This window comes from Gymnoscopelus microlampas (genome assembly GCF_963454915.1).
Source record: "Gymnoscopelus microlampas genome assembly, chromosome: 6".
In the NCBI taxonomy this organism is placed as follows: domain Eukaryota; kingdom Metazoa; phylum Chordata; class Actinopteri; order Myctophiformes; family Myctophidae; genus Gymnoscopelus; species Gymnoscopelus microlampas.
Window position 1 is genome coordinate 47,797,422 of NC_139943.1, and position 21,468 is coordinate 47,818,889.

Below are 21,468 nucleotides of genomic sequence, written 5' to 3' on the forward strand. Positions count from 1 at the left end.
CCTGTGGTGCATCTTCTTCCTTCTGTCTAGTCTTTTGTAAGTGTGACAGTTCATACGAATGGCCTGTAGTCTCGCTGTTTCACCGCTGTTTCACCGCTGTTTCATCGCTGTTTCACCGCTGTTACACCCCTACTGGATGCAGAAGCAATTAGGCACTATTCAAGCGGATGGGTTTTTGGCCGAACTTTAGACTTGATTTTATTACTTGAATAAACATTGTCATAAATACTATATGCTTTCAGTCGCTAGTTTAAAGTCTTCTTTCAGTCACGCATGATATGTTTTTTGGTAAATTATGGTCCCATTTATTTTAAAATTAATGATAAAGTAGGGTATGTTTGTAGTGTTTCTGCTGGTTCTACCGAGTGAAGACCCACCCTCGCTGCGGTTTCAGCCAATAGCATTAATTTCCGTTAGCATTTCGGACCGGATATCAACCGGATATAGAAAGATGGCGGATTTGAAATCGCTGCAAAACAGCCTTCATTTACTGTCTGTAGAAACCAATCTACAGTCTCAATACGGTCTATAGTTTGAACACAGAACTGTTTAGGCCTTCAGAAACCATGAGGCATCTCCTTTTTTAAGACAGGAATCTGATTGAATAGTCAGACGTTGAAATGAATCGATACGTTAAAGTTTAATGCTTTTTATATTGTATTCTATAAAACATTTGACTAATTTTAATGTGTGAAATCCTTCACACATTCACTTCCCTGTGTAGCTTAAAGGTGCAAATGTTTCAGTCAAGTTGACTTGATCCTCAGTGCAACCAGGCCTATCTTAACACTTTGCACAATAATGTAAGAAGAATATGATCTTGCGAGGGGTTTTGAATAGTTTGTTGGAGTCTGGTGTCAGGCATTTTTAAGGCCATTGGATTTGTGAAGCAACCACTACACGAAAAAGTAAAGGCATGGTGAGTCACTTTAGATTTGTGTGACTATACGCAGTATGCACCCAATACAAGGACACGGTAACGGCATAGTGAGTCACATTTGATACGTTCTTTCTTTGCATTTACACTTCTGACTTTGAGTTCATTCACATGATTTGCAAGCTGCTGGCACACACAGTTTCGTCAGGAACAGTCTTGGTAGTTGGTCAGGTCACATCGGTTATTTTGATTGTAGCATCGATTAAATGGTGTCATGTATGTTACCCATGTAGGCCGGATTCAAAAGGCTAAACATGCCCTTTCTGCCTTACAGTATGTGACATGTGTTGACAATGAAATAACTACTTGAAGTAGTGATAGGATGGTATGATGAAATCCCAAAATCGTATTTTCCACATGTTTTAAGCGGTGCAGCTGTGCACCTTCATGCTCCCAGGAGGATGAACCCTTGTTGATTTTGGTGACCCCATGACCTCTCCTCTAGTACCACTCTCAGGCCAATATTTCCACTTGCACACAAGATATCTCAAAATGTAACGGGCAGATTTCCATGAGTGCCTTTTGCTGAGTGCGTTCATCGTGCTCCCAAGAGGATGAACCCAAACCATTTGAGTTTGATTGATTGAATACTTTATATAGAAGTTTGCAGAAGAAAGCACATAAAAGTACAGTTCAAATACAAGGTCAAATTTAAATTGGATTTTTAAAAAAACAAGAAAGCCAATGGCATGTTTCAATTGGGGTCCTTTTGTACTCCATGACGTTTTCTTTAGTGCCACACTCTGACCAAAATTTATTTATTTTTGACATTTTTAGCCACACTATAGTGAGAGCTCAGGGCACTAAGAGTGTCAGTGTCATTCGGTTCAAACCGCTTTGGTACAGTTGGGTGTAAGGAGCAGCATGGCGCCGAAGGTGAGCTAGCATATATAGCTCGGTCTTGCATTATACAGCAATGTTGAAGTTTGATCATCAGTTTTAATGTAACACCTGTGCACCAGCATTTGTTTGTGAGCAAGGTTAAGTCATTGCAACACAACCAGTGGTGGAAAACGTACTCACATTTTTTACTGCAGTAAAAGTATCAATTCTGCAATATAGAAATACTATGTTACAAGTAAAAGTCCGGAATTCAAAATGTGCTTGAGTAAAAGTACAAAAGTATTGTCATCAAAATGTACTTAAAGTACGAAAAGTAAAAGTACTCATTATGTCCCATTTCAAGTTCTCAAATGTATAAAAATCTTATGAAAATAGCAGATCTACAAGCTCACAATGCTTCGCATCGACGCATTGAGCTTGTAGATCTGCTATTTTCAAATTGCCAAAATGTATATAGGGCTGAAGTGGTTAATGTATGTTTTGTAATATTAATCAAAATCTACAGAAACTAGTAACTAAAGTGTTCAAATATTTGTAGTACTGAGGTACTGAAAATCTGAATTACTCCAGTAGTAAAAATACCCAAAAATTGTACTTGAGTAAATGTACTTAGTTACTTTCCACCACTGAACACAACCGAGTTACTGTACACCATGTTGTGAGCCAGGGCATGTCTCTGAATGATTTAAAGAGTTCCGTTGTTTAGCTGCTCATATGAGAACGCCAATAAACATGACAACACTCTGAGAGAGCACTCTGGCACACCATGAAAAGCTCCACTACAAGTGTTGGTGTTACATGGCTATTAATATATTCATTCATATATGAATCACAGATTCATTAGACGATATATATCGTCTGATGAAAATTGAAAATAAGATGAGCTGACTCTTGGCCCTTCAAGAAATGGGATAGGTGGCCTATAGTCAAAACGGACCATTTTTCAAACATTAAGGATGAGCTTTCGGTCTTCAATTAGGCTACTCTAGTTGCCTAGTCCCTACTATACTGCTGTTGGAAGATTAATATTAGCCTGTGTTGTCCAATTTAGACATATAAACAGATAATGTAATTACCTTTTAGGCCTAAATACTTTCAAGATTGAGCTTGTACATCTGCTATTTTTTAAATAGCCACGGTAACAAATTATGCTGGGGACCCCCAGGAAGCCCCCCAAGGACCTCTGGGGGTCCCCGGACTCCACTTTGAGAACCAATGGTATTAGGCTACCATAGCATTTAAATAGTGTGTTTTGGGAGTCACAAAACCCTTCAAGAGTATAGGGGGGAGAGATGATCCCAGAAGAGGTGGCGGGCACACAGGCGTGGAGAAAGAGACAGAGAGAGAGAGAGGGTGGCAGAGATGGAAGAGAAAGAGGGCGAGAGAGGGTGAGAGAGAGAGAGAGAGGGGGGGGAGAGAGAGAGAGAGAGAGAGAGAGAGAGAGAGAGAGAGAGAGAGAGAGAGAGAGAGAGAGAGAGAGGGTGGCAGAGATGGAAGAGAAAGAGGGCGAGAGAGGGTGAGAGAGAGAGAGAGAGAGAGAGAGAGAGAGAGAGAGAGAGAGAGAGAGAGAGAGAGAGAGAGAGAGAGAGTGGGAGGAGGATCGGACTATAGCTACTGGATAGACAGGCAGATAGAGGAAAGGATAGAGAAGACAGGAGGATGCAAGGTGAGCTCGAGCTCTTGTTTTAGGCTCATTCTACTCTGATCCGACTCAGATTCCGTCATGATGAGCAGGTGAAATAAATGCGGCAAAAGACGACCAGAGGTCCTTCTGTTAATGCACGATTTGCACAGGTATGTAGGCGTTATTTCACGGCACTTCTCTCGTTGATTGTCATTCTCTCGTTGCCTGTTAATTGATTTCGATCACTAACTACTTGCTCCCGAGTTTGTGTAGTTTGGTCATCTCTCTCTCTCTCTCTCTCTCTCTCTCTCTCTCTCTCTCTCTCTCTCTCTCTCTCTCTCTCTCTCTCTCTCTCTCTCTCGGCGCATCATCTCTAGTGTGCTACCTAATGCGAGGAATGGAACGTGAGAGTGGTGAGTGAGTTAATAAGAACTCAATTGATTTACAGCTACCTGTCAATAAGTGAGAGAAAATCCACTTTACAAACGGAAACGGCTGTTTTCAATACACCTAATTTCTTCACTCATCAGCATTTTAAAACAGTCAAGATAATAGATCATACGCAGGCTATCTTTCCCTAAAGCTGCATAAAAGTGAGCACTTATGTTGTGTGTGCATGTCTGACAAACCACTTGATCACTCACCATCCATCCGTGCCATTTGGTTTGTTGAAAACACGTTGGCTGCTGCTACATGCTGGCGCTGTGCAGATATTATCTCCGCCAGGCCGAAGGCGTGGCAGAGACTTTGTTTTGCACCCTGTCAGTCCGTCTTTGTGTCTGTCTGTGAACAGCTAATCTCCGGCACCGTTGGCCCGATGGCAGCTAAACTGTGTACACACACTCTGCCTTTCACATCTGCCTTTTATAGCGCCACCAGGAGGACGATTTTGGTAAAACATCTTTCTTTATATTACTCCTTCAGATTTTGTCAGAAAATCACACACATCGGTACACACTATGTCTAGTCGTATGATCAAGACGGAACCTGATTGGCTAACATTGGCTTCCAAAGTTTGGAGGATCGGTCCGTTTTGAACAAAATGCCTCAAATCATGAACGCAGCGTGCAATATACGTGACATTTTGCATGCACATTCCCACTAGGCCGAGGAAGAAATGCTACCCTTTTCATATTGGCCTGTTATAGCACCACCAGCAGGTCGATTTTTGCAAAACACATTTTTGGAACAAAATGCCTCAATGAAAGGCCTAGGAAGAAATTACACCCTTTTCACATTGGCCTATTATAGTGCCACCAGGGGACCTGACCTGGCGGAGACCCCTCCTCCGAGGAGCACTTTTTCTAGTTAGACTTTTTTAGCATTAAAGTTCAGAAAGTCACATTTTATCAGATCTGTGTCCTGGTTTAGCTGGGTGACAGCTCATCATAGCTTTCATCAGGGGGTCTAAAAACTGCTGCAGCTCAGCTAACCTGTCCTGCACTCCCGTCCCCATCCTCTTTCTCCTCTCTCTCCCTCACTGTCTTTCATTTCGCCTTTCCCTCATCTGTCTTTCTCCTCCAGACAGTCCCTCTCTCTCCCCGTCTATCTTGTCTCTCTGCATCTTCCCCCCTTCCTCTCTCTTAAAGCCTGCATGCTCCGTCGTGGGACGGCGCCAAAAATTGGCGATCAACAAGCCCCTACACGTGCCGATCTACGAGCTTGTAGATCTGCGATTTTCAGCGCTTGACACCGTCCCACGACGAAGTATTGTCCCAGGCAGCACGCACGGCACGGCGCACTTTTCATCTCCGCTGGATTGAGAGTGATTTACCATCGCTCGTCCCGTCAGCCTGGGTGTGTTTGTGTGGGGTTTGACCTATAATGGGACCTAATGGCATCATATGTTAACAGGCCACAGGGATGCTGTCAAACGGGTACAGATTTGAGATGCGCTCACCGGGCCTGTCTGCTTGTAATGTCCCTGCTTGTTATTAATGTTAGCTCCTGGTGTGACCCCCCCATCACAACCATCCACCGGCTGAGAATTAATGGACCTGTTAAAATTAAAAAGTACTTTCATTGCATGCTCGATTTACAGTCAGTGATGACGAACGCTCCCTCTTTTTTTCTGTGTATAGGCCTAGTCTAGGACAACCTGAGAGAAACTGTTTTATTTTATTTTTTGGCCGGCCCCAAGGTTCATCAACATTGGCCTTGAATATACAGTCTTTTTTATTGCCCCCCCCCCTGTGTGTGTGTGTGTGTGTGTGTGTGTGTGTGTGTGTGTGTGTGTGTGTGTGTGTGTGTGTGTGTGTGTGTGTGTGTGTGTGTGTGTGTGTGTGTGTGTGTGTGTGTGTGTGTGCGTGCGTGCGTGCGTGCGTGCGTGCGTGCGTGCGTGCGTGCACCAAGGGGCAAGGCTTGGATATTTACGATGAGGCCAACACGGAAGCTTATGAATGGCCAGAGTGGCGCTGTTTTACCCTGCGCCGACCTGAAGTGTCAGAAAGAATTTATTTTAGCGCAAGTGAATGGGTTTTTGACAAACTTTAGACTAGATTTTCTTACCGTAATAAAAATTGTCATAAATTCTATATGCTTCCAGTCGCTAGTTTAAAGTCTCCTTCATCAATCATCATGATATGCGTTTTGCTAAATTATGGTCCCATTTATTCTAAAATTGACGATAAAGTAGGCTATGCTCCAGGAGGGGCGGGATAATTTGATTGACAACCTACACAACCAATAGCATTCATTCCCCGCCCCCGCTCTTGATTGACAAGCTACCCAACCAATAGCATTTTTGGGGGTGTTTTCCGGTTCGCTGGTCACGTGTCTGGTCTCAACCAATAGCGTTTGAGTTCCGGACGTGGCCAACTGTACATTAACGATGGAGGAATGCATGTTCCTGAACTATCGGCTTCATTTTCGTTCTGTAGAAAGCAGGGGAGTGGCTTTGTCCATTTTTTTTTTACAGTCTATGGTGTGCACACGCACGTGTGTGGCTGGAAGCTATATCAGTGGGAATATAGTTACTGGTTTATCAACGCATCTGTTGCAATTTGTTCATCAAGACACTGTTACTGTTACTATCCACAGGATATCACAATATTTCCCTTATGTTAATTAAGCTGGGCCTCAATGTACAACATTTGCTGGGATGTTAGAGGAGTTGGTTGGTGGTGGTTTAGTGCAGTTCAGAGGCGGTTCTAGGGGGTGGCCTCGGGTGGCACAGGTCACCCCTGAGGTGCCCGTTGAGGTACCAGCCCAGGTGCCTCCCCATTACATCACTTTGAACATTCACAATCTGCTCCAAGAGCGCTGGAATGCACCCGGGCCACGGGATGATCTTTCTTGGTCGTTCGGACTTTGGAGAATGCTCGAAGAGTCACCGAATCACAAATTCAAAGCCAGCGTCTTAGCATTAAGTGACAAGACAAGAATCTTGTATTGTTGTCACAAGACTAGTGGTGGGAAAAAACGTTAATTTCAGTGAACAAGCGATTTTGTTCACGTTCATGGCAATGATCCGTTCAAATGATTCGTTCACGTTCTCATTCAGTAGTGCTTCTGGTCCCGGCGGAGCGCATAGGCTACTGTATGCATGCAATGTGTGCATCTGATCCCACTGACATGACTGCACAGAAACACAGCACTGTCATTCACGATCTAATTGCACCATCTTTTTTGTAATATAATAATGTGTAGAAGTAATAAATAACTACAATATATAATGTAAAGTTATTTTTATTATTCGAAATTATTTCCACAAATGCATGAACGAAATCGTGAACATAGCAGTTTCAAGAAGTGAACGGGTTCGAGGATATTAGCAAACGGTTTTCTTTTTTTGTGTTTTTTTTGTTTCTAGCCTAAAATGTCATAATGACATATCTTGAAATGTCAACATTTCTCTCTTTTTTTTAAACGCCCACTCATACAAGACAGCTGTGCGGTGCAAGCCCCTTCATTCAGTGTGCTTGCCTTTCTCTTTTCTCTCTCTCACCCACTCTCTCTAGGTCGTGCTCAGACGAGCCCTCCATCGTCGCCTCCAGTCATCCCGTTCTCCATACATCTGGCCAGCAACTTTGTGCTCCTGCATCTTTCTTGAGTATGTCCACTTATGTTAATGTGGGACATCCTCGTGACGGGTGCCCGTGTGTTGGTTCTCACATCACCAATTTGCTGGCTGGCAGTTCTTGATGTCTTTGGCAGTTTCCTGCTAGTCTCATTCTCCTGGCTGCTATTTTCTCGCTCACCCTTGGTATTCCCTCATACAGATTCTTGTTGGAAACATGGTCAGTCTTGCTGATGTTAAGAACGGCTGGCAACATTCTGATGTAGCACCCGTCTAGAGACTTCTGCTGGGTTGGTTTCAGGGTCCAGCATGCGCTGCCATATAGGAGAACAGACTCTAGATAAAAGTAGCTGAGTTTGATTTGTCGGGGGAGGTTGGAGTTCCATACACTGGCTATGCGGTTCAGGGCCCTAAATGCAAGTGCCTTCCTCACTTTCAGATCTTGCTCAGTTGAGTTGACCCATGAGCCCTGGTATTTGAAGTCCTTGACTTCCTTCAGAGCAGTACCTCCTGTTGTTGTTATAGGTGGATGTTCCAATAGTATGTCTAGGTGATTACCTCGGTTTTCTTGGCATTTAGCCGAAGGCCAACCGTGGCACACTCTGATTCCACTCTGTTCCACGTGGTCGGAGAGGAGGCTGATGTCGTCTGCGTAGTCCAGGTCTGTCAGGACTACTGTGGGGTGTTAGTCTCAACCTCCTTCGTGTTATAGTGAAGCCAAGATCCTGTTCTCGTCCAGAGCACATAGTCAAGGACCATGATGAAGAGGAAGGGGGCAAGAGTGTCCCCTTGCATTACCCCAGCCAGGATGTCAAACTCAGTTATTAAGACCTCTGGGCACTTTTGCCCTCTCGCAGTGTGGCTTTCGCCCTGGCAAACTCACTGGCTGTAAAGGGACTATCATCAATGTTGTGGTTCTGGAGGAATGCTGGAGTATCTTCCTCAGCTCCATCTGCTGTTGTGCCCAGCAGCCTCCGGAAGTGGTTGAACCAGGTCGTCACCCTCTCCTCTGGGTTGTGTCCTTCAACCTGTCCCTCCTTAGTCAGAATCAGAATCAGAAAGAAAGACAAAAGTCAGTGCGTTGTACATGGGATTAAGGTGTACGAGGCTATCCCCAATCCCCATAATGAAAAAAACTGAAGAAAGAAAATATGATTGTGAAGATATATTTTATGGTCCTATATATTTCAAATGCATTTAATGTAATATCCAATAATTACATATGGGATCAGAATCCCTCTCAGCAAGACAGTAAAACGGATATGGTCAAGGAAACACATTTGTAATCGAACTGAGAACAACAACAGTTGAAGGGCTAATCAAAACAGAAATATGCAATTGAAAATATGACCATTTGTGTATGAGCAGGCTTATCAGTCCATTTAAAACAGACGGGGAGAGAAATCAAACATCTACCTGCAAGTAGAATGGTTTGTTTGTTTGTCAACTTCAACAGCAGATTGCCTCTCCTTGATAAAAACAAAAAAAAGTGTGGAAATCATGGAAGGTGGGTGGACAGCCTACTTTTAAAAGGAGAAAGCAATGGAGCGTTTGCAACATGGCCATCTGCTTGTATAACTGTATTTTTTTATCAAGACTCTTGGCTCAGAGAGACTGGTCTCTCTCACTCTCTCTCCCTCTCCCACACTCACAATTTGGCATCTTGAGAGAGCAGGAACACAGCAGAACATGCTAGTTATCACCTATCACTGCCAAACTGTTTGAAGTATGACAATGAATACAACATGTCTAACAGATGCTGTATAAATAATAAACCACAGGGATAATTTCTTTATCTAAACAAATGGTTCCATACAGAAAATAAAAAAGGCTATATTTTGACCCTAAAGAGTTTCACATGGAATTTTTCTGTTAACTGAATTTCCTCTTAGTTATTTTATTATTACGAATGATGTACAAATTCAGCTGCTATTACTAGAAGTGATTATTCACTCCACCCCGAGGATGTAATGACTGCTAGCTGTAGATTGGTCCCCAACTCTGGTCCTGGAAAGCCAGACTACTTCAAATTCTCTATTCTACTAGTTAATTGCTAAATCACTTCGTGTTCAGACAGAATGAAAAACTGAAGTTGTCTGGCATGACTGTGAGGGACTTGGGAGTAATCCAAAAAGGAAATTGACAAGTTTTACCTTTACAGTATCAAATGTCTCACCCCTGCACTGTAAAGATCTACTCAGATTGTGAGTGATACTTGTAGCCTATATGCAATCAAAATTTACCTATTTGAAAATAACACCTTTTAAAATATGGTTTCTGTTGTTTCCTTTTCTTAAGGCTGTCACTGTTGACCGTGAATTCATGCCAGCCTTCAGAGCCAGGATAATAGAGCATTCTATAAACAAGAAAGACAACGTCAGACTGGTAAGATTGCAAGAATGTGAAATTATGTTTTATTTTAAGCGTGCTTCGGGATCCAAAAGTTGGTTGTGAAATGTTCTGACAGCATTGCGATATTCAGCTACTGATAAACAAGGGCAATCATAAATCCTTGTTTTCCCCTTGTCTATCAAAACACTTCACAAGCACCCAACAGATGATTGCAGCCAAAATGACACAAACTAACTAGCATGACTGTCTTTGTTTATTATGCCATGTGAAGAGCTACAGTAAATAGTTGTATAATTGATTGCTACTTTTTGCATGAATACAGCTCGTTGTAACGACAATTCAGATGAAATGGGAGGGGTGTGCAGATTTTAAAGTACGATAATCTAAGGAGGTTGGGGAAGGGAGCTCAAAGTCTGAGGATTTTGACATGTTTTAGAAAGGAAGTGGAAAAAAACAACATGGCTGGTTGGCCCGTGCAGATGTTGGTCGGTGTAATACTGTATGTCTCAAAGCACCAATGTATGTCTCAAAGAATGCTTCATACAGTACAGTGTATAGTTTCATGCCTTGTTGTGACTATCAAAAATATCACACATTTGACCTTTAACCCACTCAAACCGGGAACGCATCTGTGTAACCACTTTAACCATTTTATACTTTGGCTATTCAAAAATAGCAGATATACAAGCTCATAGCGCGGCACCGAGTGCCACGCTATGAGCTTGTAGATCTGCTATTTTTGAAAAATCTTGAAAATGTGTGCAAATCTTGGAATATATATATTTTTTAAAGCGAACATTTTTAACTCAAAGCTTTGCTTCTGGGGGGTTCATGTAACATATTTTGAGATGGGGGTCCGCGGACAAATACATACAAATTCTGGGGGTCCTTGACATGAAAAAGATTGAGAACCACTGATATAGAAACATACGTTTTTCCGGAAACTGATTTAGAAGACATTTTTGACTTCAAGTCTTAATGGGTTAATTGAGAAACGATGTGATGCAAGAGTGCGGACTAGTCATCACCAACTTGGAACTCCTGGATTGCTGCCCTCCACTGCCACCTGTCTAGCCTCAGGGTCTTGAGCTCCTTAATTTAGGACCGGCGACCCTCGGACCTCGGAGCTGCAGTGGTCCCCAGAGGTCTGATGCGAAGGCCCATGTTCAGTGGATACGACCTGGCATCGATCTGACCAACCACTGCCCCACTGCCTTGTGGGTAAGTCTGGGAAGACAAAGGCTGAGGATCACACCCTGAAAGAAAGGCGGCGAGAGGACCGGCGACCCTTGCCTGTATTTAGCTTGGAGTGGAAACTATGAATTGCTACACCCAAAACACAAATTCTATAATTGAGAAACATTATCATTTAACATTGTGTGCTGACATAATAGCCAAGAAAGCCTCAGGTTCCACAGTTAAATTAGATCATCACTGGCTTAGAGCTATGTTAAAGGCTGACTTTTAATTGATTGCGACCTGTAGCATCTTTAGTATGCTATGCTTAATTTAGCTGTGACTCATCATCAAAATGCAACATATATAGAGCAACAATCAGCCCCAATAATCAACTTTGTGCTGTCCTTTCCAATGCGTGGATAAGGAGATAACTCTTACAGAATGTTTTAACAGCTGGCCACTCTCGGGCGATCGCCGGGCGACATCGTCCAAAAGATAAAGAAAATCCATCTTTCATCGCCCCCCCGCCCACTTCGCCCTATCGCCAGTAGTTGCCGGCTCTCATAGACATATAATGCACTTCCGGAAAATACTATCCTGATCGCCCGCTGTTAAAACGCACTATTTCTGCTATAGGCTGCTGTTGTATAACAGAATAGAGGGGAATTGATGAAATATACCAAAAGAAACCAGCTCAATGTAATATTGCACCAGGGTTTTGCCAGTGGCTTTTACATACATTTGCAGATGTTGCTGTTATCTGTGTCTGAAAAGTGTTGTATTCTCAATGTGCCTCTAACTGATAGCTACTCAAAGAGGCTTTCGTATTTATGTACTGTAGCAGCAACAGTTGTAAATTGATTATGTCAAAGATCTACAATGGCGAAAAAGCTTCCCTTATCTGTGAGTGTATTAAGTGTTTGCATTTAATAGAAAAAAACACCAGTCTTCCCAGAACAGTAGCGCTATCAAGACAGCAGTAACACAAAGGTACTCTTTTTTTGTGTGAAATCAAGTTTCACTTAAGCTTGTGAAATGTATCATTCAGGAGAACTAAAGCTTTCTAAATGACAGCGACTTTGGACTCTTAAACATTTATAGAAGTCAGTCAGTCTGTCTGCTGGAGGGAGACGGAGATATGGGTAACAATTAAAGATTCATCTTAACAGCTGTTAAGCCTTAACATGCCAGTGCATATCACAGTCCAACTCATGTTCTACTCAGCCTGGAAAACTCACATAACTGTACTTTCTTGAATAATTTTTCTCTTAACATTTTAGAGCAGTTTTGTTCATTTTATTTACCAATGATAAAACACTGACAAGATGATAAATAAAAACGGTGTAAGCACTCATACAAATGGAGGGGCAAGAAAACAATTAGTGTTATAAGTAACTAGGCTAGCACATGAACATCAACCTATTGCATCCATTGAAATAACATAATTACAATACTGTAGCATATGTGGACAAGCAAACAGCTTCAGTGATGTGCAAGCTCACACCTCAGCTCAGGTGCCTGCTCAAAGTTTAGTTCACACATATTAAAATGAACTAGTGTTTGTTTATTAATTTTTTAGCTGATCTGACTTATCCTTTTTCAATAGAACTTCCTCCTGCCCATCCATTCCCTGTCGCCAATCATTGCCACTGCCCACTTACTAAACTAAACTAGTTACTGTATACTGCTATAGAATCACAGAGATTACTTTTAAAAGCCAAGAAAACGATACAATGTGTCATGTTATACAGAAGGGGTGGGGGATAATAGGTATGGGCTAACGTAGATGGACATTTCTTTTTTCTTTTTAGAATAAGCTTGAACAATATGGAGTGGCAATGAATTCCACCTTATAGTGGCTCTGTATCATACTTGTTTTCACTTTGGGTAATATAAACCTTCCTTCTGTTGCATGTCGTCTTTAAAGTCATGTTGAGCAAAATGAGAGAATAACCTTACATACAGTACAATATCTTTTGAGACTGTTATCACTATATTTCTAACAAAATCTATCAAAACATAATGGGAACTCTGTCTAACAGTCAACCATCTCAGGCAGTCATGCATGTCTTTTACATTAGTTCTGTAAGAGCAATGTAAAGCACAACGTGCTGCTTTAATGTGAACAACTTGTTATTTCATCATATCCTTCACTGGACCAAATTACAAAACAATAATGGAGCTGTGACGGAACTAAAGCATTTAAGACTTGTTTAATGACATCTGGTGGCATACCTTTTGAAATTCTTCATCTTAATTATTGATTAATCCTCACACTATTATCAATATTATGATGAGACCATCATAGTGTGTCATTAAATTAAGTGATACCCAGAATTTAAGTAACCAACCTGGTACATCTGGATAGCATAATTAGCCTCTCTCTGAATAGGCAACATAGCGTGGTAAGGAGTGCTATTGTGTGTGTGTGTGTGTGTGTGTGTGTGTGTGTGTGTGTGTGTGTGTGTGTGTGTGTGTGTGTGTGTGTGTGTGTGTGTGTGTGTGTGTGTGTGTGTGTGTGTGTGTGTGTGTGTGTGTGTGTGTGTGTGTGTGTCTACAGGGGGGCAGGTCATTCCACAGCTGGGGAGCCAGGAGGACTAACATGCTAGCTCACTTGGAGCACTGGCTAGTGGCTAGGGTGTCATATGGGACATGACAGAAGGGACAGACAGACGTCCTGTGATTATGTGGGAAGGGGTGTAGGGCTGGATCCTGCAGTTCGGCCTTGCCATGCCCTTGTCCGCTTTATAGGTCATCACCATTGTTTTGAATTGGGGGCAAAAACTGCAAGCCAGTGAAGGGAGCACGGAAGTGGGGAGATGTAAAAAATATAGTGGGATTGAAGGCCATGGTATGCTGCGGCATTCTGGGTTTGAGAGTGCAAGCAAGCAGACCAACAAGGATGGAATTGCAGTCGTCCAAGACTGGAGATAACCAGGGCTTTGATAAGGAGCTGGGCTGAGCTTACTTGGTGAGGAAGGGTCTAATCCTCATGGATGTTGTAATGTGCGGGAGGACTGTGTGATCGATACAATGTGTGCCGTGAAGGACCGCTGACTTTATAGGTTTGAGCAGGAGTCACGGGTTGTTGTTGTCAATGCAAATGGAAGACCCCGCATGGGGTGAGATTTCACAGAAAAGAAGAGAAAGGTCTGTTTTGTCAATGTTGAGCTTGGGGTGTTGGGATGTATTCCCAACACCTCCCACTCTTGAGATGTCAGCCAGGCATGCAGCGATGCACTATTCAACTGTGTGTCCGAGGGAGGGAAGGAGAAAGAAAGTTAAGTGTTATCTGTGTAGCAGTGAGTAGGAGAACGTGTAGGTAGAGACAACAACAGCTCACCTCCAAATGAAAAGAAAGTATTTTTCTAGCCAGCTTCTTTTGTTGAAGTATCGAATGTGAAAACAATATTTTCACATTATTCGCACCTCATCCACACAGAAAACAACTGCAGACAGCTTTTTGCTTCTTCTTTGTTTGCACAGAAGATTTTAACACAGTAGTAAAGTAATCAAAATACAGCAATAAACATAAGAAAGAAAGATAATAGCAGTAATTAGAATGGAAATAAACCTCCATAGTAGTTATAAAACCATCTCTCCTGAAAACAATACATACAAATAAATAAAATAATTAATAATAATAAGAAACATGAAAAACTAAAATGTTATGCCTCGTTTGAGCTCCTTCTTTCCACCCAATACTTTGTGCATCATGCTGAGTTGTTTCAGCTGGGGACGACTGTAATTAGCTGATGGCCCCTGTCAGAAATAATAACAGCTGCCTTTGTCTTGTTGGGTTTTTTTGACTGAGAGGGGGCCCCATCATAGCCAGTCAGTCCCCGTTAATTAGTCAGTCTCACATGAAGATTTTTTCTGAAGTCCAGACACACGGTGACACTTTCTCAAAATGATTACTGGGATACTGGGCACATCAAGGGTTGGCGCCACTATATTGACGATGTGATGATGCTGTGGTCTACGACTGGGGAAGAACGGCAACATTTCTTTCACCAACCTGAGATTCTAAGGACTCTATAAGCCACGTTTGTTTGACAGTGGGTTTCAAACTTTTTGTGCAGCAAGGCACACCAAAGAGGGCAATTACAAATCTCAAGGCACAAAAAAGATCAAGTCAAAATCTCAAGGTATTCGTATCCAGCCTTTATAAGACGTGTTATCACTCTTACCACTCTATTAACGTGTAACCGCTTAAGTCCTATTTCATACTTTTACAAATTTTCAGAAATAACTAAAATAGCCAATCTACAAGCTCACAAAGTGTCACGTTGTGATCTTGTAGATCAGCTATTTTCATTTTTATTTGTGATTTTTTTTATTTATTACAAATTAATTAAAACATTTAGTCTGTAATGACATGCGCAAAATACAAAAGACACTAGGTTGAAACCACCCTAAAACTCTCAAGGACAATTTCCCATTTAACCCGGTTCATCCCCTGAGACATTTGTGTTCAAGTAGAAGTTATTATATTTCCAAAGCCCAAGAGATGACATCCAGGTTTGTATCCCTACTGAATACATCAAGTAAGTAATTAGGTGACAGTAAAAGTCCTAACACATATGGATCCTTTTTTTATGGATTAATTCGCATTAATTTAAACAACTGTTTAAATGCAAAAAATAATTGCAGTGATAAAGGAACATCATTTTTTTTCAAAATTAGGTTGATTTTTCCCCGCGAATAAAAGCATCAGCCAGTATCAATAAGGCATCACCAAATTAATATTTTGATGTGAAATATTCACACATGATTTTTTTTTTGAGTTTATGAAGTACCCTTGGCTTGGTTTCCGAGCCTTAGAATGATTGTCTTTACTTGTCTGGAAGTGATGTGGTCAAGGGAGGTTGATAGCAGTCATGGAACAAGGTTCAGGTTAAACATCCCCCACTGGACTGAGGTGGAAAGCGGAAGAGGAGGCGATTATTTTGAGATTTGAGACAAGAAGGGGGAGATGGAGATATTGAAATTGAGTAAGAGGGTTGAAGATGTATGCAAGAACCTTCTCCATGCACTCCAACATAGAACCAATCACTTGATAATAGTACAAGAAAAAGTTAACTACTGTACCTCTGACCTACTGTCTCCGGCATCTCCGCATTGATGAACATTTCTTTTTTAAAGTTCATTGGTGTTTGATCTGCTTCAAAAAACTTTTGATGACTTAACCCATTTAGACAGGGAAAGAATTTTTAGATTTCTTTGGCTATTAAAAAATAGCAGATCTACAAGCTTATTGCGCGACACCGAGTGCCACGCTATGAGCAGTAGATCATAATTTCTTTTGAAGAATCGTTATTTTTTTTAGCAAATCTTTAGTTTGAATATATATATTTTTTAACTCAAATCTTTGCTTCTGGAGATTCTACAAATGTCTTCTAATTCCGAACAGTTTTTTGAAAAAAACTTATGCTGCTATAATATCAGTGGTTCTCAAACTTTTCTCATGTCAAAGGACCACCAAAATGATATGTATTTGGCCGCGGACCCCCATCTCAAAATATTTTGTTCGCTTTAAAACAATATACATATTCAAAGATTTGCAAAAAAATATTTTTCCCCCCGAAAATAGCAGATGTACAAGCTCATAGTGCGGCACTCGGTGCCACGCTATGAGCTTGTATATCTGCTATTTTTGAATAGCCAAAGAAATCTTAAAATGACAGAGATGCGTTCCCGGTCTGAATGGGTTAAAGAGAGCACTAGAGAGAAAGGGAACGAAAGAAAGGCTCACAGGCATCCCTTGAGATGTAATTATCAACCATGCTGGTAAGAGACCATTGAGTGGAAGTGAAAGAGGGAGAGACACGCTGGAGAGAAAGACAGAAACGAAGATTATAGGGAGAGAGAAAGGTACAAACATCATGGTCTGAAGAGAGTGAGAGAGACGAAGAGAAGCAATTGTAGAAACCAAGGTGGGTGGCAAAAAAGGAGAAAGAAATGTAGTATTCTTCACACACTCACAAGCATACACAAAGCTTGTTTCCTTTCTCTCTACCTCTCTCAAAGACAGTCTGCATGTCTGAGATTTATGACCTGGCGAGGGTCTCTCCTTTTATCTCCAGAATGTGGAATAAATGTATGTTCTAATAAGCTTTTATTCATTTTATGTATGTTATGTTTACCGGTATCATTGAAGTCACATGTGACAATACATTTAGCTAATTTTATGTCAGGGTATGTTTGACCATTTGAATATAAACATGTTTTGGTATCATCTACAGCAGTGGTTCTGATCCTTTTGAGGTCGTGACCCTCCAAAATATTTGAACTGGGGACCCCCACCCGGGAATGTAGGAGTTGAGGCATTCAATTTTGACTCGGTTCCGCAGGTAAATATTGTGGAAATAGCCGATCTACAAGCTCACAACACCTCGCAACGTGAGGCATTGTGGGCTTGTAGATCTGCTATTTTCAAACATTTTGTCTCTTTCTTATATTATTTGGCCAATGTTTGACCAGTTGTTATAGTTTGTTGGTTACTTTTGATACAGTAATGGTCTTTTTTCTTTTCATTTTTTTTGGTATTAAAAGGGTCTTAAAAGTCATCTGGGGGATCCCTCCAAAACCATATGGGGATCCCCCTGGGGGTCCACGACCCACAGGTTGGGAACCACTGCAGTATATGACATGTCGGATATGTATCAAAGGCTTATTTCATGGTGAATTCAATGATATGGTTGGTTATATAAGTCAATCTCCCTTGACAGAGAATTGAAATAATAAGCAAATTCTGCCAGATGGCCTCCCTGGTAAATGACAAACTCATCCCCTTTTGGGACGCATGTTAGAAAAGTCCTTTCCAAATTTCTCACTCTCGAGAATTTAGCTTATTAGACACACACGGAGTCTTTGTCACACAAGCTACTACAGTAATTTGCTCCTTGACATCTGCCTGAATTAGACTTGGTCGCACATCGTGTCGCGCTCTGAAAATAGCTGATCTACAAGCTCACAACGCATTGTGCGGCAACATTTTGTAATCTTCGACAGTAGATCTGCTACTTTTGATGATCAACATATGTGCACAACTAAGTATTATTTATTTATTCATTTATTTTACTGTTTACTGACAGGCAGAAAAGTACATTAAAGGAATTTCCTTTGAAATTCTGCACTGCTTAAATGGGCCGCAAACTGTATATAATCTTACTAAACAATCACCTTTAAGCGGTAACTTACTTGCATATTATCCCAATACTCTTTAATAGCATCTTAAATCTGGTATTTTGATAAGTAGTCACTTATGATTAAATGCCACTGTTGCATTAGTGGAAGCGGACCTTTCGTTCAAAGCAATCTTTTCCCCCTCCCACACTCAAGGTTAACCTTTGCAGATGATACGCAATAATGATATATGAAGATATCAAGTGTACAGTGGCTGGCTGGATGGACCGAGCGGCCGTGTCTAATGATTCTAACAACCGCTTCCACCTTTACCTCAAGTAATTATGACAAAGTCGCAGGGTGCATATGAGAGATAGAGACTGTGACAGAGAGTACACAAAGAAACAGGGGGAGGGAGAGAAGGAGAGAGTATGAGAGACAGTACTTCAGTCACAGTACGTCCATTTATATGATAAAGCAGGAGACAATTATCTTCTTTCCATAAAAAGTGATGCCATTGTGTGAGGACACATGCACTGACACATGCCTTATACCAAAGTGCTCACTAAAAGCCTTCAGCAGTGCAGTTGTATTGCTTCATATTTCATTTTGTGAGAATTAGGAGGGAACAATTGTCTCTTCCTGGAAAGAGAAGGCATTGTGTGGGAAAGGCACAGACATGTTATGAATTAATTGAAAATTGTTTGAATTGCCCACTCAAGGTTTTTAATACTTAATTAAGTGAGAATTAGGAGGTAATTATACATTATCTTCCTGGTAAGAGGAGGCACAGGATTTCTACAATGTCACCACAAATTGGGCCTTGGACATTTTCTTTTGTGCTAAAAGCCTTGAGATGTAGCCTAGTCATATGTGTTTGTTTTTTATTTAATCAAATAGGACGTATGTATGTAATGGATTTTTTTTGTTTTGTTTTTTAACATCGTTTTTAATGCAGTAACAACTACGGTAGCACTTTCTGGAAGGAGGCACAGAGTTTCTAACTAATCATCCCAAACTGCTTCTCGAGGCTGCTGTGTTTTTCTTCGAGCATTGATAAGTCGTGTTTGTTTTTGTTTTGAATCATTTGAATTCCAATTTCTGTTTATTTGGTCTTCAATTAATTTCACTGCAGCTTGTGATGCCAAAGTGCCCCTCAGGCACTGTTGAGATGAGTAGTCATATAGTTGATGTATTGAATTCAGAACTTAGAACTAGAAAAATGTGCTCCTCTGAGCACAGGTCTCCGCCAGGGCAAGTAGTAGAAGTCAATCTTAGCCAATCAGGATGAAATATGTAAATTCGGACAGGTCAGTCTTCAGCCTGGAAACCATAGCCCTGGGCTCAGTGGGCAAGGATGTTAGTCTGGCCATGCCAGACAGATCCCTCTTGATCACATGACTATTGAGATAATAAGTACCGATTTGCGTGATGTTTGGACAAAATATGTAGGAGTAATAGCACAAAATGTGTTTTTCAAAAATCGGCCTCCTGGTGGCTCTATAACAGGCCAATCTGAAGTTTCATGGCAGTCGGACGCTGCGTTCATGATTTGAGGCATTTTGTTCAAAACGGGCCACTCCTGCCAATCTTAGCCAATCAGGATGGAATATGAAAAATCAGACAAATCCGTCTTGATCACATGACTATAGAGATAATGTGTACCGTTTTGCGTGATGTTTGGACAAAATATGTAGGAGTAATATTTAAAAAAATGTTTTGCACAAATCGGCCTCCTGGTGGCGCTTTAACAGGCTAATGTGAAAAATTGGCCTCTAGGGAGAGTGTGTGCACATTTTCATGCCGATCTTTCCAACGGTGCTGGAGATGAGCTGTACATAGACGAACGGACACACAGACAGATGGACAGGGGGCTAAACGTAGTCCATGAAGCTTCCATGAAGCTTAGGTTTGAAGTCGTATTCTAGCATTGTTGGAAGGCAAATGTGCCTTAAAGGGACACTGTTTAGGTTTTGAAGCACCACTGTGCACAAAAGTGCGCATGGCTGTTGGGGGAGAGGTGGATTATTGTGCTAGTCTAGGAGCTTGAACTAACAGGTATGCCTCATTGTACAAGTGATAATCTAAATCTACCATCGTAATGTCCAACCGGTCTTCATGACACTTCAGAGTCAGAGCACAAATTTCTCGATTAATAAAAAAATGAATCGATAGAATAGTCAATAGTTACAGCCATAGGCAACAATAAAGGCATATCATAAACACGTTCCTTTTGGTGAGACATCTATCAGACAGACACCCCAACCGCCATGCATAAGTAAAACCATGAACACAAGTTATTTTGTACAGGGAGATTTTGCCTCTCCTGCTGCTCCATGCACCCCATGTATTAAATCAAGCTTAATCAATCATATAACTTGGGGGAAAACATGACTATGTCGATAAAACTACCACATAACTTAATTCATGATCGTAATCAGCACACAACACCATGTGGGCCAGTACAGAATCTGTGCTTGTTATTCAACATTTAATTCAACACACTCATCTCATCAAAAATCCTCTGTCTCCATGTTTTAGACAAATGCTCCTTCACCAATTTCATACTGCATTGCACAAACTGCAGTGTATCTGTCCACCCGATCACTGAAGTCAAGACATAATATAATATATCAAATAACAATATTCCTCTATTACCATTGTTCTTTGCTCACGTTAGTACAGCCATTCAGTCCCATTTATTTCCATGAGTAAATGTTGCCTTGCACATGTGGTGTGGTGTGACGGCAGATTAGAGTCATTTTGACAGCATGCTTTATTACTTGCGAATGCTTTCTAGTGTTATGAATGGGCTGTCCCTTCTGTGACAGATTGGACGCTGCTATGGGGCCCATGTTACATTGCATGTATCACTTGCAGTGGTGAGCAAGAGAACCACAATATTTGACAGTTGAACAAGGCCTGACCACCGCCTGTAGGCTGGCCTTGGACTTGACTTTTCCTTGTGGATCTACCATGTGGTAGAAAGAAAACTGCTGTCCAGTAAGCTATCTACCTGTGACCTAAGACTTTTCAGTACAGCCGAACAGAGGTGCTAATGACTATGCTTGTACTTGGTGTGTGATAGGTGATAGGCGGATGAAACTTAACTTGTCTCACATTCAGCCAGTTGTCTAAAGTTTTTGTGAGTGCAATCTCATTACAATGATTTCTGGATGGATGAGAGGCAGTGAAAAATAAGACGGTTAAATAAAAGGGAAATGTAAAAAAAACATGGCTATGAGACTAATATCGACCAAAGGAACAAAATGAGAATTGATTTGGCTAGAAGAAGGGAGATAGTTTACACTTCATGCACTGGATACTTTGGATGACTGTCTTTGGAACCTTGCGGGTAAAGCCAGCCTCTCATTACTCTTCCAGACA

At 41.3% G+C, this 21,468-nt stretch overlaps 1 protein-coding gene across 1 annotated transcript in view; it reads left to right on the top strand.

The window, feature by feature from the left end:
* Positions 1-3,791: 3,791 nt before the first annotated feature.
* Positions 3,792-21,468, top strand: part of LOC311047025 (alpha-1,3-mannosyl-glycoprotein 4-beta-N-acetylglucosaminyltransferase C-like) — a gene marked incomplete at its 3' end in the record, with an annotated part of 43,475 nt that continues 25,798 nt past the window's right edge. The window contains exons 1-2 of the mRNA XM_084059607.1: positions 3,792-3,817; positions 9,721-9,807. The remainder of the gene's footprint in view (positions 3,818-9,720; positions 9,808-21,468) is intronic.